Raw genomic sequence first — 17,154 nt, forward strand, 5'->3', positions numbered from 1 at the left:
AAGTATTATCTGTTGCTATGATTTTCTTTCACTTTATCCCATTCTTCTAAATCACACTGACTTCACAATCTCCATTTTCATACAACCATTTATTACATTATTGTAGACAAAATTAAATAAAACATGCACATCTTCATTGGAGGCATACCCACTATTCACTACTCTCTACTTTCTGCAGTACACACAATATTACAAAGAGTTTACATCATGTTACTAAAAAGAAAGAACTCTGCAGAGGTTGATAATATTTTTAGTAATATATTGAAATATTCTTGTGTGTGGATAAGGGACATTCTATGTCGTATTTTCAATGCTTCCCTTCAAAAAGGTGTTGTTTCCAGTAGACTTTAGTATACCATTGTGAAGCCCCGGAACAAAAAGGGCGATAAAACTGAACTAACTACTATTGACCTATCCCTTTGCTGGCAGCTTTCTCTAAAAGTCTAAAAAAGCTAATACAGGTAAGAATTACCGATCATCTCATGAAGAACAGAGTTCAGCAAGAGCCAATTTGGCTTTCAAAAGGGCCATTCAACAGAAGACGCAATCTATGCACTAGCAAATGAAGTCCTAGAAATCCTTAATGAAAAATGGTAGCAACTGGCGTCTTCTGTGATTTGTCTAAAGCATTTGACTGTGTTGATCACCAGATTCTCTTGCAAAAAGCAAAATTAGCAGGAGTAAGTGGTGTTGCAGGCAATTGGCTACTGTCGTATTTCCAAGACTGAAAACAAAAAAGTCTTGAATAGCTCAGTTGGAGTAAGTGATATTTCCTCACATTCTGAATGGAGTTCCATTACATATGGAGTGCCTCAGGGCTTAATTCTTGGGCCACTAATATTCCTGATTTTAATAAATGATCTACCATCATGTACAAGCCTGCCATGTAAATTTACATTATTTGCTGATGATACCACAATTTTTATGAGTAGTAGAACAGACAGTAATATTAAGGAATCCATTAATCACATACTCTCAGGTATGGTTAATTTGTTGTAGGTGAATGGTCTCTCATTAAATTCCAGTAAGACCAGTTTTATTCATTTCTGTTCAAAAACAGAAAAAGAGAGAGAGATAAGTGTGACATGTGGTAATCAGCCAATAGAAAGAATGGAAACAACAAAATTTCTTGGAGTGCACATTGACAAGAAAATGAACTGGTCTTCGCATATCTCTGTAAGAGGCTTAGCTCTGCTACGTATACTTTACGGGCTGTCACTACTTGTGTTGAACCTAACACTGCAAAAATGGTATACTATGGCTATTTTCACTCACTCGTTAAATATGGCATTATTTTTTGGGGCAAACAGCCTTCAGCAAGGAAAGTGATCATTGCTCAGAAGCGAGCTTTAAGGGTTATATGTGGATTGCGCCCAAGAGACTCGTGTAGAAATAGCTTTCACAAACTTAAAATATACACAACTACATGGCAATACATCTTTTCTCTCATGTGTTTTGTCTGTAAGAATATAGAGATATTTCATCCAAACAGTAATTATCATGAGCATAACACATGGAAGAAGAATGATATACACAGTGAGCATAGAAATTTGAGCTTGGTGCAAAAAGGTGTCCACTACACTGGAACAAAACTCTTCAATGCCTCCTGAAATAAAGACAGAGATTCATAACAAGAGTAAGTTTAAGAAAGTACTAAAAATATTTCTGCTAGAAAAAGCTTTATACAGTCTAGATGAATTTTTAAATAAAATTTAATATTATATAATACAAGTTGACAGAACACCACTATCATGACATGTCTGCTTGTGTCTGTATATGTGCGGGTGGATATGTGCGTGTGTGCAAGTGTATACCTGTCCCCTTTTCCCCTAAGTAAGTCTTTCCACTCCCGAGATTGGAATGAATCCCTACCCTCTCCCTTAAAACCCACATCCTTTCGTCTTTCCCTCTCCTTCCCTCTTTCCTGATGAAGCAACCGTGGGTTGCGAAAGCTTGAATTTTGTGTGTGTGTTTGTGTTTGTTAGTGTCTCTATCAACATACCAACGCTTTCGTTTGGTAAGTTACATCATCTTTGTTTTTAGATATATTTTCCCCATGTGGAATGTTTCCCTCTATTATATTCATATCATTAAAAAAAAAAAAAGGTTATGTTAGAAAAGGGTGTCCCATTACAGATGTATACCTGCAGGGGAATTAACCAAATTTCAGAGGATTGTTATTTTCCAAATTTATTTAATTGCTTGGTTAACATTTCATTTCTATTGCCAAATGTATTTTCTAGGTCAGAAAAATGAGGGCAACAAAATTATAACATCAGCTCTTACAATTAAACATGCTTAAAGGTCCAAATAGCGAAAGTATTTTAAACTGACTGAAACTTTAGTCATGTTAAGATAGTTTTTTAGTTAATGTATTTTCAGTAAAAGTAAACTGTTTACTGGAAAGAGAGAAATTAGAAGATAGTTTTTTAGTTAATGTATTTTCAGTAAAAGTAAACTGTTTACTGGAAAGAGAGAAATTAGAAGATAGTTTTTTAGTTAATGTATTTTCAGTAAAAGTAAACTGTTTACTGGAAAGAGAGAAATTAGTGCTTTACAGAGAGCTGTATTACTTTGTAAATAAATCATTACTAGCTCACAATATTTTTACAGTAACACGGCAGCTGAACATGGTAAAATACAGGTTTATCTGCCCTCAGAATCACATAACTCAGATAAGCTACTGAATAATAATTTTCAATTAAATATAGTCGATACCTAGGGAATATAATTTAGCAAATGACGTTATTTCACTTTGCTACATTTCAAGTACATTCAAAGTGTTTCCTGTAGCACAGGCACAGTGGTTTTCCCTTTGATAACACCTTTTGCTAACAATTTCAACTCTTCCACATGTGTTCTGAACCCTTCATGTCCATTTGTAGCACAGGTGCCATTTATCAATGAGGTTAGTGTCTTCCCCTTTCCCTTGTGCTTGAAGAAAATATTTTGAGCCTGGATATAAAGAGGTACTTCGAACAGAATGACCTCCTCCACGCCAGTCAACATTAATTCTGAGAACATCGGTCATGTGAAATCCATCTCACACGTTTCTCACATGACATGCTGAGAGCTTTATATCAAGGCAGTCAAGGAGATACAGTATTTCTCAATTTCGGAAAAGCATTTGAGTCAGTATCTCATGTATGTGTATTATCAGAAGTATGATCATATAGTAGTAGTAGTAGTAGTAGTAGTAGTAGTTTATTCATCCAGAGACAATTTACATTGCATGGATTTTGTCAAAAAATACATAGTATATAATATATACACACATATAGGGTGAACAATACTATACAAAATACAGATGTGCATAGTAGACTACATAACATCAGACCACATTGAAATAGCATGTACAACTTTGATTATTTACATTGATGTATGAGAAGGACTTTTTACATGGAATACACAGTTGATATTTAGATATAACACATACAACTCTAGCACTTTTGTACATATTATTTATTTAGATCATAGCAACAGTCAGATAAAAATTACTATTGGCACAGAGTACATAAATATAATTGTTTAGTATGAAGCTATTCCAGGTATTGTTTTACACTATAATAGCAGTTGGTCATTAAAAATTTGAATACTGCTTCTTTAAATGAAGACAATTTTTTTTATTTCTTTTATCTTTACCGGTAGTTTGTTATACAATCTGCTTCCTTGTATGTTTGTTTGTTTCTGCGCCAAAGCCTTGTTAACTCTTTTAAATGAATGTCATTGCACTTTCTTGTGTTGTAAGTATGTAGATCTGAGTTGGATTGGAAATTTTTAATATTTTGTTTTACATTAATTGCGCTTTTCTGGATATAGAGGCACGGTAGGGGTAGAATATTCAGCTGTTTAAATAATTGCTTTGGAGGAGTTAGCCTTGAACTGTTGGTAATTATTCTAACAGCTCGTTTTTGTAGAGTGAAGATGGTTTTGCGATTTTTCTTACTATGACCCCAGAAGATGAGGCCATAGGTAATAGCAGATTGTATATAAGCAAAGTAAACAGCTCTGCTACATTCCCTACTACATACAAAGCTAATAACGCTTAAAGCAAAGCAAGCAGAGCTTAACTTATGCGAGAGATAAAGGATATGGGATTTCCAGTCTAAATTTTCATCTATATGTACACCTAAGAATTTTGTGGTAGCAACTCTCACAATTTCTTTATTTTGTATTCTGAGATCTAGATCAGAGTGTGACTTTGCTTTCCTGTAATGGATATAATTAGTTTTAGAGATATTTATGGTTAATTTGTTCACTTCAAACCAATTTTTCAAATATTCTATAACTCTGGTTGCAGATGTTGGCAATACCCATTTATGTCAGTTACTACAATGTTTGTGTCATCCGCAAACAGGGTTATATGAGTGCCATTTACTGGAATCTTGATATCATTTATGTAAAGAAGAAATAGGAGAGGTCCTAGAACACTCCCCTGCGGTACCCCTATTGGCACAGTCTGAATATCCGATCTGTAAACAATACTTTGGTTTTTACTGTTTGTTGTTGCAATTTCTACTACCTGTTTCCTATTATGGAGATATGACTGAAACCACTTTTTAGCTACTCCTCATACACCAACATATTCTAATTTGTCTAGCAGGATATCATGTTGGACAGTATCGAATGCCTTTGAGAGGTCCAAATTTATTCCTATTGTACTGTTGTTCTTATCTAGCCCGTTACAATATTTTCAATGAATTGGGTGATGGCTGACTCTGTACTCATTCCTTTGCGAAAGCCGTGTTGGTTTACAGACAATAGATTGAATTTCTCGAGGTAATTTGTAATTCTGTTTTTCATGACTGTCTCTATTACTTTTGAAAATGCTGATAATAAAGCTATTGGTCTATAGTTTCCCACTTCATGTATATTGCCCTTTTTATACAATGGTTTTACTTTTGCAATTTTTAATCGTTGTGGAAAGACACCTTCTGAAAATGATATGTTTATGATGTGTGAGAGTGGGTCTGATATGACACTAGCACATCTCATCATGACTGAGCAAGGTATCTCGTCAATCCCTGAGGACATTTTATTCTTCATTGTTTTTATTATTCGATTAACTTCCAATTTGTTTGTGGGAGGTAGCAATAATGAATTAACACTTTGTTCTTCTGGGATTGATGTTCTACTAATCTTGGAACAATTTTTACTCAGATTGATTGGACTATTTATGAAGTAGTCATTAATGTAATTTGCTAAAGTACGATTTCTGACTAGCACACCTTGATCATCTTTTAAAACAAAGTCATCTGGATTTCTAACATTTTTGCTTGGGCCTATTTCTTTTTTTACTACATTCCATATAGCTTTTGATTTGTTTGCTGACCCAGCAATTACACTGTCATTGTGCATTGTCTTGGGGTATCAAGCAGTATTTCTGGTTGGATTGAGGATTTGTTGGTAGGAAGGGCACAGCAATTTATCTTGGAGGAGGAGTAGAAATAACTTCAGATGTGCCCCAGGGAAATGTTATGGGGCTCTTGCTGTCAATGTATATTAATGACTTTGCAGACAGTATTAATACCTCAGACTTTTCACGCATGATGCAGTTGTCTGTAATGAAGTACTATCTGAAAGACAGTGCACAAATATTTTGCCAAATTTTGATAACATTTCAAAGTGGTGCAGAAACTGGCAACTTGTTTTAAATGTTCAGAAATTTAAAATATTACGCTTCACAAGATGAAAAAATGTTATATGCTATGACTATAACATCACTGAGTCACATTTGGAATTGATCAATTCACATCTGGATGTAAAACTTTGTAGAAATATGAAATGGAATGATCACACAGGCTCGTTCACAGGTAAATCAAGTGGCAGACATTGGTTCAAAGGTAGAATATTAAGGAAATGCAATACTCTGCAAGCCACCATACAGTCTAATGCCAACTCTATAAATCTTTCAATAGTATTTTGCAAAAAGAATGTTGCCTTCCCTCGAGGGATTCTCATTAGAATTCACGAAGCATTTCTGTAATACTTGCATGTTGATCACACATAACAGTAATAAATCTAGAAGCCCGCCTCCAAATTGCTTTGATGTCTTGCTTTAATCCAACCTGGTAGGCATCCCAAACACTCAAACTGCACTCAAGAATGGGGTACACTAGTGTTCCACACACATTCTCCTTTATGCACAGTGTCCCAGGAGGAAAGGTCAATATACAGGGCCATAGCAGGAATAATCATTCAGAGCAAAGAAGTCTAGTAAACTTAGACTCTAAAAATGTTTACCTTAAGAGATACAAGCATTTGTTCAGCAGGAGAGATGTGTTTCACAGTAGCAAAGGTGAACAAGTGCTCATAGTTTCTATGGTGTGAGCATAAGAGCCCATGTTTACTGGACACGTTTTTTAAATTTTGTTTTGGTCCATACTACCACCTCTCAAAACATGGAAAGCAAAGAGCTTGCTGTAGAACAGATTTGTTTCACAGTATCTAAGATGAAGTAGTGCTCGCAGCTCTTGAGGTATGCATTTTAGAGCTTATGTTTGCGAGACTTTTTTTCTTTGAATTATCATTCCTGCCACTTCACTGTATATGGACCATTCCTCTTGGGACACCCTGTATGTGAGCTACCATTCTTCCAATAAACTGAAGTCAACCATTCGCCTTCCCTACTAACATCCTTATGTGCTCGTTCCATTTCATATCACTTTGCAACGTCATGCCTAGATATTTAATCGATGTGACTGTGTGAAGCAGCAGACTACTAATAGTGTATTTGAACATTATGGGATTGTTTTTCCTACTCACATGTGTTAACTTACATTTACGTACATTTAGAGCAAGATGCCTTTCAGCATAGTCAACAAAGAAGATTACTCACAAGTCACTTGTGCAACCCATCCTAGAATATTGCTCTAGTGTGTGGAGCCCATACCACATAGCCCTAACAGGGTATATTGACCACATACAGAGTAGGACAGCACAAACGTTCACAGGTTTGTCTGACTCATGGCAGAGTGTCACAGAGATGCTGAAGAAATAGAACTGGCAGACTCTTAAAGATAGAATTAAACTAACGTGAGGAAGCCTAATTAAAAAGTTTCAAGAATCAGCTTTAAGTAATAACTCTAGGAATATACTACAGCCCTCTACTTATGACTTCCATGGGGTCGTTAGGACAAGATTAGATTATTTATAGTGCACATGAAGCCATTAAAATAGTCATTCTTCCCACACACCATATGTGAATAGAATGGGAAGAAACCCTAATAAGTGGTACAATGGGGTGTACCTTCTGCTATACACATCACACATGTAAATGTGAATGAACCCACTTTAGAAGAGGTAGAACTAAGAGAACTTGAGGGTTCATTTAAGCAGGCCTCAATGTGCGTGATCAAGTCATCATCCATGTGTTTATATATCTTCTGGTCAGCTTGCTTTGATTCTGCCTTCTTGATGGTATGCTTTGCCTTAGTATTCTCTGTAAGATTTGAGGGGTAACACTTTAAGCAGAGGTGAACTGTTTTCCAGTAATTTCACTTCCAATGCAGTATCTACGTCAGGAAGTGAAGCATTGATTGTCATTGGAGTCCACAAGTGCATTTGAGAAAGCATTTTTTGTGTGAAAATCTATTGGTGATGAATGTGGAAGCACTTACTTTTTCATTTTTCTTTGTGAATACTGCAGCAAACGATGTTGTAAATGTTGGGGGTTGAAGAGATTTGTACACCTTCTTCACTTCAGTGTACGGTACACACTTAGTTACCTTCAATTCTTGAATTTTCTTTTCTTATCTGAACATCAAAACACTTTCTGTTCCACGCTGGGTATTGATCTGAGCAATTCACACAGAAGTCAGAGGAGGTACATATAGTTTGTGCATCATGGATGGCCATACCACACTTAGCCTGACCTTTACACACAATAGTGGTGTGCCCAAGTTTCTGGCACATGAAAATCGTCATGGGGCTAGGAATGTGAGGTCTGCTGTTTTGTCTTATAAGCTCAGCTTTAATGTAACCTGCTGGCAAATGAAACATCAATGCAAACAATTGTATCTTTTCGTGTTCCATTCACTCAGCGTGTTATGGTACATTTCACACCTAAGTGACCCCTTAATCAACTGACATCGCCCTAAGCTCTGTACTGTCCGTATGTTTTTTGTCACTGCATGTTACTACACCTTCACTGTAGTTAAGGATATAGTGTAGTTCAACTGCAGTAGAATTCTCACCCAACAGTTTTGACTTCAGGAGGTTTGTCCATGCCAGTAGCATTACATAATGTTTCTAATGAATTCTGTTCTTTTATAATGCCTAATCCTCTATCATTCTGTGTATAACTGTGTTCACACAACAAAAATTTGATCACAAGTTTCGGTTTGACATTTCATTTATTTATTTTTAATGTTATATTTCAGCCTCAAATCATGTTGCTATTTTCACTACAATCTGTGCAGGAAGTTGAGCTCACAAATATGTGTACCCATCATTCATAACTCAGCCAATTTCTCTCCTCAATCTGCACTTGTGCTCTGTGTCTAATGAGCTCATTAACAACAGGACATAAAACCCTAATTTTCTGTCTTTCCTTTCGGTCACCCAGATTTTGGTTTTCCATTGTTCCATGTGAACATTATGATGAGCCCTAAGAATAGGGCATGGCCTTCACATTACCCACCCACTGTCAATCACTAGTATTTGATAGAGTATATTTACGTATTGTTCATTTAATGAGTTGGCATTGTCCATGATCAAGTGGCAATGTCACAATGGTCCTGTTGAATAAAAAATAAAGATAAAAAATTGTCCTGACATGCAACTGACTAAAGACCAAGAAAGGATCAATCTGACCTGTATTGTGCAAAAGGCAACTCTTTCCCTTGCAGTGGGGAACTTGCTCCTAAAAGGCAGATTAAGAATTGATTAACAACTTGCGGATGCAGAAGGCAATGGAAATAACTGCATTAAAGACACACAGTGTGTGTCCACGGGACATGTAACCTGTAACTAAAAGAAGTGTAATGGCGATCTTTCCATTGGCAAAAGATTTTGGATGAGCCCCCATCTGGAACTCTGGGAGGGGACTGCGAAGTGGTCGGAGTATGGAATGCCAGGAGCCTGAACATGGTAGGAAAGCTACAAAACCTGAAAATGGAAATGCAAAGACACAGTCTAGTTATAGTGAGAGACAGTGAAATTAAATGGAAAAAATGAGAAGGGTTTCTGGTTGGCTAAATATAGGATAATATCAAAAGCAGCAGTTCGTTGTGAACAGGAACATAGGGCAGAGAATTAGGTATTGTGAACTTTCAGTGTAGGATTAGTCTCATCAGAAACGACAGCAAACCATAACAAATAACAATAGTACAGGTATACATGCCAATATTAAAAGCAGAAGTAGACAGGTAGAGAAAGTATATGTGGATACTGCATGGGTGATTCAGTACAAAAGAGAGGTGGAAATTTAATAATCAAGGGTGATTGAAATGATGTTGTAGGGGAAGACACTGAAGAAAGAAATACAGGAAAATATGGGTTTTTTTAGTAGGACTTAGAATGGAGAAAGACTAATTGAGCTCTGCAATAAATTTCAACTAGTAATAATAAATATATTGTTGAAGACTCACAAGAGGAGGATGATTAATAGGAAAAGGCCTGGAGATCTGGAAAGATTCCAGCTGGGTTACTTCATGGTCAGACAGAGATTCTGAAACTAGATAATGGATTGCAAGACATATCCAAGAGCAGATACAGACTCAGATTACAATGTAGTAAATTATAAGAGAACATAGTGAGTTGAAGAGAACCGTCCAAAAGAATCAATGTGGAAAGAAGTGGACTACTGAAGTACTGAAAATTAAGAGACATATTTCAAGTTCTCTAAGGCTGTGGATACTGTGATAATGAATATTCAGTTGAAAAGGAATGAACATAGCTAAAAAGGGCAATTACAGGGGTTGGACAGATAAACATAGGTATTAAAAAGACCACTGCAAAGAAACCTTGGTTAGCAAAAGAAATACTTCGCCTTATCAACAAAAGAAGGAAACACAAAAATGTTCAGGCAAAGGAGAGAATACAGCAGTATAAGTCATTTAGGAATGAAATAAATAAGATGTGCAGAGATACCAGAACATTGAAAATCTTCACATATTCAAAAACATAGTAAAAGAATATACAATTTATCAGATTATTTGAACTGAGCAATGCAAGCTCAAAATGACTCTAATGTTTATATTAAACAGGTCTTGATTTTGTCACTATACAAGTAGTCAATACTGCTTTGTGTGAAGTTACATAAATGATGTGTTTGAAGTTTTAATTGAAAACAGCAGATAAAGTTGTGTAATAGGAGGAAAAGCGCCCATTTTCATAGCACCTGTTTTCCTCCTAATATACACACTTACATACATATATACAAACATACATGAAGTAATCTGGAAGTACCTCCCCTAAGTATCAGTGTACATATATTAGAACTAGTCATAATCTATATAGTTTGCGTACTTAACAGCAGCAGCGTGCAGTGACTGCTTCTGCCCATTAAGGAATAACTTGACCCTTTCAAAATCCCTGAAGATTCTTCTTCATCATTGGCAATGTGGTTTCAGTTGCCTGAGACTGCAGCCGTATGTGTGAGTTGCATTTGTGTGTGTGTGTGTGTGCTCGTATGTGTGTCTATTGTTGACAAAGGCCTTAACGGCCCTAAGCTACAATTGTGAAAGTCTTTTTGTTGTGCCTATCTACGGCTCAGCATCTCCACTATAGGGTGAGTGGCAACTTTTCTTCTCATAATATTGTGACATTCCACTCTGGATTTTCCATTATTTGATTTACTTCTTCATTATTGTGATTGCAGAATAAGATGAATAAATTAATTAATTAACAATATTGAGGTAAATGTAAAGTGTATGTTGCAATAAAACTTCTAGACACATTAAAGTTGTGTACCATACCAGGATTCAGACACGATTTTTGCATTTTGTAGGCAATATCTCACCAACTGAACCATCTGAGCATGCCTTGAAGAAAGAATATGGCACAGTTTGGTAAAGTTAATGGAAATGCTGAAAAAGTTAAGTTTCAAATTTGCTTATGAAGTGTGTTCATATGTTGCCATAAAAGGCACTTATCAGTGTCTGGAACCTAGTGTGATTCACAGTTTTAAGATGTGAGTAAGTTCCACTTGTAGTCCAAAAGAGATAATGGCAACAGCTTTTATTTTTTGTACTGTTTAATATTACGTCTCATTTTATCAAGCCTAGCATAATTCATTTTGATTGTAAAAAATATTCAGTGAATCAATACAAATACAAAGAACATTATTTTCTCATGTTAAAATAACTATCGAAATTAAGCACTTACACATAATATATCCCAATGTTGATTTATCTGTCGAAGGGCAGAGTTATTTAATATTATTTACATCAAAATGATATAAAAGTCAGAAATAAGTACAGTAGGTCTATATAATGAAATTTTAGGCACACAACTGCATACCGTAAGAGAAATTACATTTATTTTATGCAACTGCTTGCTTATTATTTCATTATATACAATATTGCTGAGGTTAGATAAAATACTAAGTACATTATTCCAGTAGAAACATATCAGTGTATCAATTGCCAACATAGAAACAATCACAGAGCTGTCAGACACACATAAAATACTGAAGTGAATTAACTTCTAATGATTCGAAAAAGATCCTTCAGTAATAGACAACAGGGAACAGAGGATAGGCTGCAGGAAAGCCAATAAGTTGGAACACAGGTACTAATAAACAGATGCAAGGGGCAGTGTACTTCTCTTCCATCAAAACTATTATGTTTATGTCAGTTGGAATATGAGCATTTCCACAATGGCAATATTAGTAAGGTATCTTAGTGTTGGAGTTCAGGTATAGCTTGTGATTGTGAGAATGGAAACACCTACATGGTTCTAGATACTCTTCCATTGTATGAACCAGCTATACTGTCTGTTGTTGCTGTAATTGCATTTTAGTACAAGAACTAGCAACTAGATACGGTACAAAAGGAGAATAGTTGGTGTTATTGTGCAATGATAAATATAAAAATCTATCATACGATCACGTTTTTGTTATTGTTGCAATTTTCTGCCCGAAGACTGGTTTGATGCAGCTCTACATTACCAATCTATCCGTAGGTTTTTCACTGCGCACGTTAAAATAGCCTCTTAAGCCGTAACAGGGCAATTTTTGTGGTGAATCAAAATCATTTTTCTTAGAACACGAGGGCGGGAACATCGAGAAATCTTTCTGAACCATAAAATGGTAAGTCCTGATCCCAAGCGAGGAAACACGTTGTGTCGAAGCTTTCTCCTGCCAAGCAGGTTTCTCTCCTTGTTCGGCTTGTGCTTCTTCCTTATTTGGGAAAGATCGCGTCGAAAGGAATCTGCCGCGACTGGCCACTATCTCTAATTCGTAAGTGATGTCTACAATTGTCCACCATACACCTTTTACGCCATACGCAAACTTGAAGTTGTACACATCAATACAATGAGATTTTTTGTAATGATAGCACAGTTTAGTGTCATGCCCCTGCGTTGGTGAGCAGTGCGCAAGTGATATTTCGCGACGATGTAGCAGGATCTCGGTCGAAGCAATCCCCTATTATTTTGACTAGCTGCTGTTTTGAAATAGACACAATGATCAGCGGTTCTTCGAGACCTGATGTTCTGCTTGCAAAGTTGTGTTTAGGACTCAAAAGTGGTAAAACCTATCAATCTGTTATTTAAGAATACAACTTATCACTCTGTTATTTAAAATAATGTGTCTGTTCTCGGTTTGCTTGGTTGTTGTGCAGTGTGTCACAGCGACCTAACCGCCTACTCTTTAATCGCACAGTCCACTCGTTTCTACGCCTCTGCCCTTCAAGGCACATCTTTTAACTTTTATGTAGCGTGCGTTCCCACTCGTTCGTCCTACACGCAGCCAACGTCACCTGCACGCCTCGACCTGTTTCCACGGTGGTGGGGATGGGCGTTGCCTTGTCACGGCTATCCATTCATTCCCGACACCGGACAGAGCCTGTTCTTGGCGATGCGGTCTCCATACCATCTGCAGCTCTTCTACTCGCTATGCCATCTGTGACACTTCTTTATGTTTTTAATGGTTCATAATACTTTTTCCTCTGTAATACTTGAATGTAGGCTCGATTTATTGGGCACGTGTGCGGACTACGAGGATACGGTTTTACAGTTTCCAGATGTAACATGAAATGCTCTAACGCCATCGTTATTCGTGAGGGAGTAGAGTTTAAGCTATTTCTTTCTTCCTCGTGTGATAATTTGGAGAAGAGTTCACGCAGAACAGTATTAGACGCCATCCTGTTTTGATTCTCGTTTAGACACTAAGCGGAAAAATTACCTTGCGAAGTACTGTTACATGGTGACTTAAATGGTTCAAATGGCTCTGAGCACTACGGGACTTAACTTCTAAGGTCATCAGTCCCCTAGAACTTAACTACTTAAACCTAACTAACCTAAGGACATAGCACACATCCATGCCCGAGGCAGGATTCAAACCTGCGACCGTAGCAGTCCCGCGGTTCCGGACTGCCGCGCTTAGAATCGCACGACCACCGCGGCCGGCCATGGTGGTGACTTAACAGATCTGACCCCACATACAGGGTGATCCAAGAAGATATGCAAATATTTTAATATGTTATTCTACAAGTGAAACTAAAGATAAACGCTCATACAAACATAGGTCCGCAAATGTTTTGTTACGGAGTTACGGCTAATAAAAGATTTTGCCTGAAATTTAGCAAATGGTTCAAATGGCTCTGAGCACTATGGGACCTAACATCTGAGGTCATCAGTCCCTAGAACTTAGAACTACTTAACCCTAACTAACCTAAGTACATGACACACATCCATGCCCGAGGCAAGATTCGAACCTGCAACCGTAGCGGTCGCTCGGTTCCAGACTGAAGCGCCTAGAACCGCTCGGTCACAGCGGCCGGCTGAAATTTAGCAACTTCGCTAATATGAAGCCATCGCAAAACTGCGCGCGGTTAAAGTAAAACACGATTTCCATTTATTTTGTTGTTATTGATCTGGTGAATCTAATAAAACAGGTCCCAGACGTGTATCTGCAGCAATTTTGCAGAACATCCAGAGCAGCAATGACGTAATTCCGTAAAATTTTTAATTTTTTAACTGCTTGCCCAATTTATTTTTTAAATTCCGTATAATTGCACAAAGTTTTCAACAGAACTTGTAGATAATTTAATTTTGGAAAAATTATGGTAACCACGTTAACTGAAACTGTATGAATATGTCAAATAATCTGCTTTTATTAAAACCACAGCACACGTGAATTCATGTTAAACCGAAAAAAATTAATGCTCAATGTTAAGGAAGTTGTATAGTGTACGTACAATTTCACATACATTCACAATAAATGTTCAAAAATGCCTCCACCGAGTTCAATGCATTGACCTGCACATGTATGAACAGATTTTGTTGCTCGTTTCAGTTTCACAGGGTTGTTCTTAGTTTCGTCTATTGCATTCATAATGCGAGCAAGTAATGCCTCACGTGTATTGTCTTTGTCCTCATAAACTGTCTCTTTCATCCATCCCCATACACACAGCCGGACGGAGTGGCCGAGCGGTTCTAGGCGCTTCAGTCTGGAACCGCACGACCGCTACGGTCGCAAGTTCGAATCTGCCTCGGGCATGGATGTGTGTTAGGTTTAAGTAGTTCTAAGTTCCAGGGGACTAATGACCACAGCTGTTAAGTCCCATAGTGCTCAGAGCCATTTCATTTCAACCCATACACACAAATCGAATGGTGTTAAATCGGGCGACCTGGGTGGCCACAGACGTGTTCATTTGAATGTGTAGTAATGGCGTTAGTGAAATGTGGAGGCGCACCGTTATGTACATTTGCAATCGCGAGGCAAGTGGAACATCTTCGAGCAAGCGGGGCATTTCTTCTTGAACGAACTGTAAGTACGTCTCGCCAGTTAGATGTCCTGGGAAATGAATGGTCCAATAAAATGGGTGCTGATTATACCACACCATACATTTATGCTAAACCCCTGCTGGGCATTGCGTTGCACCGTTGCATGTGGGTTTGCTTCAGACCATATGTGCTCGTTATGTAAATTGTTTATACCATCTCGAGTAAACTGTGCCTCACCAGTAAATAAAATGTATTTGTGCAACCGCCCATTATTATTTAACCAGTTGCACAACTCAAAGAGAAAGGCAGGATCTTCGAAATGTAAATGATGCACTTTTTGTTTATGGTAAGGATACAGATTATTGTACTTCAGTGTTCGCCACACCTTAGATTGTGAAATACCTAATCGCTGGGAGATACGTTGTGTACTGGTACCCAGGCTACGTTGGACAGCATCCATAATATCCTCAACATCGTCTTCACGTATCGAGTGCTCGTACTGATTATGAACGCTAGGCAGAGAACCTGTCTCCCGCAACATTCGTTATACTACGCTAATGGTTCGTGCATTCGGAATCCTCCGAGTTGGATAACGTACGCGATATTCGTCAACTGCAGCCGTAACATAACCATCACATTTGCCATAAATAAGAATCATATCAGCGTATTCCTCTGTCGTAAATCTGAAAGGCATCCCTATTTCATACATAATCTACAAACTACAACAGTTACTATGTGGTTTCACTTAAGTACACCGTTTTTATTTAGATCCTTCACTGAACAATACAGAAAACTAATGGAAATCTTGCTTTACTTCAGCCTCGTACAGTTTTGCGATGGTTCCTATTAGCGAAGTTGCTAAATTTCAGGCAAAATCTTTTATTAGCCGTAACTCCGCAACTAAACATTTGCGGATCGATGTATATATGAACTCGTTTGTTTAGTTTTACTTGTAGAATAATATATTAATATATTTGCATATCTTCGTGAATCACCCTGTAGAGACAGGAATTAGGTGATCATATGGTTGTAGCGACAATACTTAAGTAGAGGAACAGAGGTCCAAACTCAAACTTTCATGACAAATACGGAACAACCAAAGTGACAAAGATCGTAAAAAAAAATAGGCTCCAAAATTTAGCAGTAATATTGTACAACACCGAATAAACAAGAAGCTTTTGAAATGTACATCTGGACCCGTAGTTTGAGAGCGTACTTTTTTGTTTCTTTTTCATTCCATGCAGACGAGACTACCGTAGCTGACATGCAAAACTTAACAGGAACTAGTGCATTTACCACAATCAGACTTTCATGGAGAAATATGATCTTCACTGTAAAGGAAGTAGGTCGAAGGCATTACACAAACCTTTAAGGTTGATGCCGAGATAGAGAACAAATTCATTCATGCTGGGTGATCACGCTAGAGTACAAATGCTTGAGCGCTGCCCCAGACTTCCAAAGATCCGGTTAGGTACGGATATTGGAAGGGAAGGAAGGAAGGTACAGAGTTGAAGCTACGTGTTCCTCCGTGTAACTATCACGACGATTGTTGAACGATCAATCGTTAGTTATCATTTTGCTCGGAACGTCTGCGATTTGATTTTTCACTAGTGTCGCATTTCCATTCGCAGTACGTCGTTCTAGCGATGGTTGATAAAATGAGTTTAAAGTTCAGTAAGCATAAAAGAGTGTCATTTGAAAGCCTTTTAATTGATGAGATGGAAGAGAACGTAATACTTTTCCAGATGTACGGGACGAAAAGAGCCAAAACACACCGTATGTTTGAGCTCAAAAATGAACATTCATTATCATCCATCTGTGCGAAGACAACAAAAAGTTGTCCGAATTTTTCTGCCCTTCTGTTGGCCAGTTTGACTTTGTTCTAGGATTAATATAAGACGATATTTTAAATGCGAACATTTTAGGTTAGGCTTTACCATGACTGTTACTGACATTAAATGAAACAAGTTCACTGTTACCAGTCACCGTTTTATGTATAAAGAACCATACAACAGAAATCTGTACCCTGTAACACCATAAGGAAAACTTGCTATTACCTTGAGGTAAGTGCTATTGTTATTTACACTCTGAAATCCTGTTGTGTTGCATTTTTAAGACGTACACAATGCGCTGGTACGAATCATCCTCAGCTGTCTTCCCCTACACCTGTTCCACCACTTTTGGTGCAGACAGGCCCGACGAGGGGGGACAGGCCCGACGCCCAAGACCAGGCACAAGTTTCTCAAGATTCGGATTTCCCAG

The 17,154-nt window shown here is 37.5% G+C and overlaps 1 long non-coding RNA gene across 2 annotated transcripts in view; it reads right to left on the minus strand.

Moving 5' to 3' along the window:
• Positions 1-1,004: 1,004 nt before the first annotated feature.
• The window catches only part of LOC126244061 (uncharacterized), a 112,244-nt gene continuing 96,094 nt past the window's right edge, over positions 1,005-17,154 (minus strand). For both annotated transcript variants that reach the window (XR_007545373.1, XR_007545372.1), the window contains exon 3: positions 1,005-1,606. This is a non-coding gene — a long non-coding RNA (uncharacterized LOC126244061). The remainder of the gene's footprint in view (positions 1,607-17,154) is intronic.

Source organism: Schistocerca nitens, chromosome 1 (assembly GCF_023898315.1).
Source record: "Schistocerca nitens isolate TAMUIC-IGC-003100 chromosome 1, iqSchNite1.1, whole genome shotgun sequence".
NCBI lineage: Eukaryota > Metazoa > Arthropoda > Insecta > Orthoptera > Acrididae > Schistocerca > Schistocerca nitens.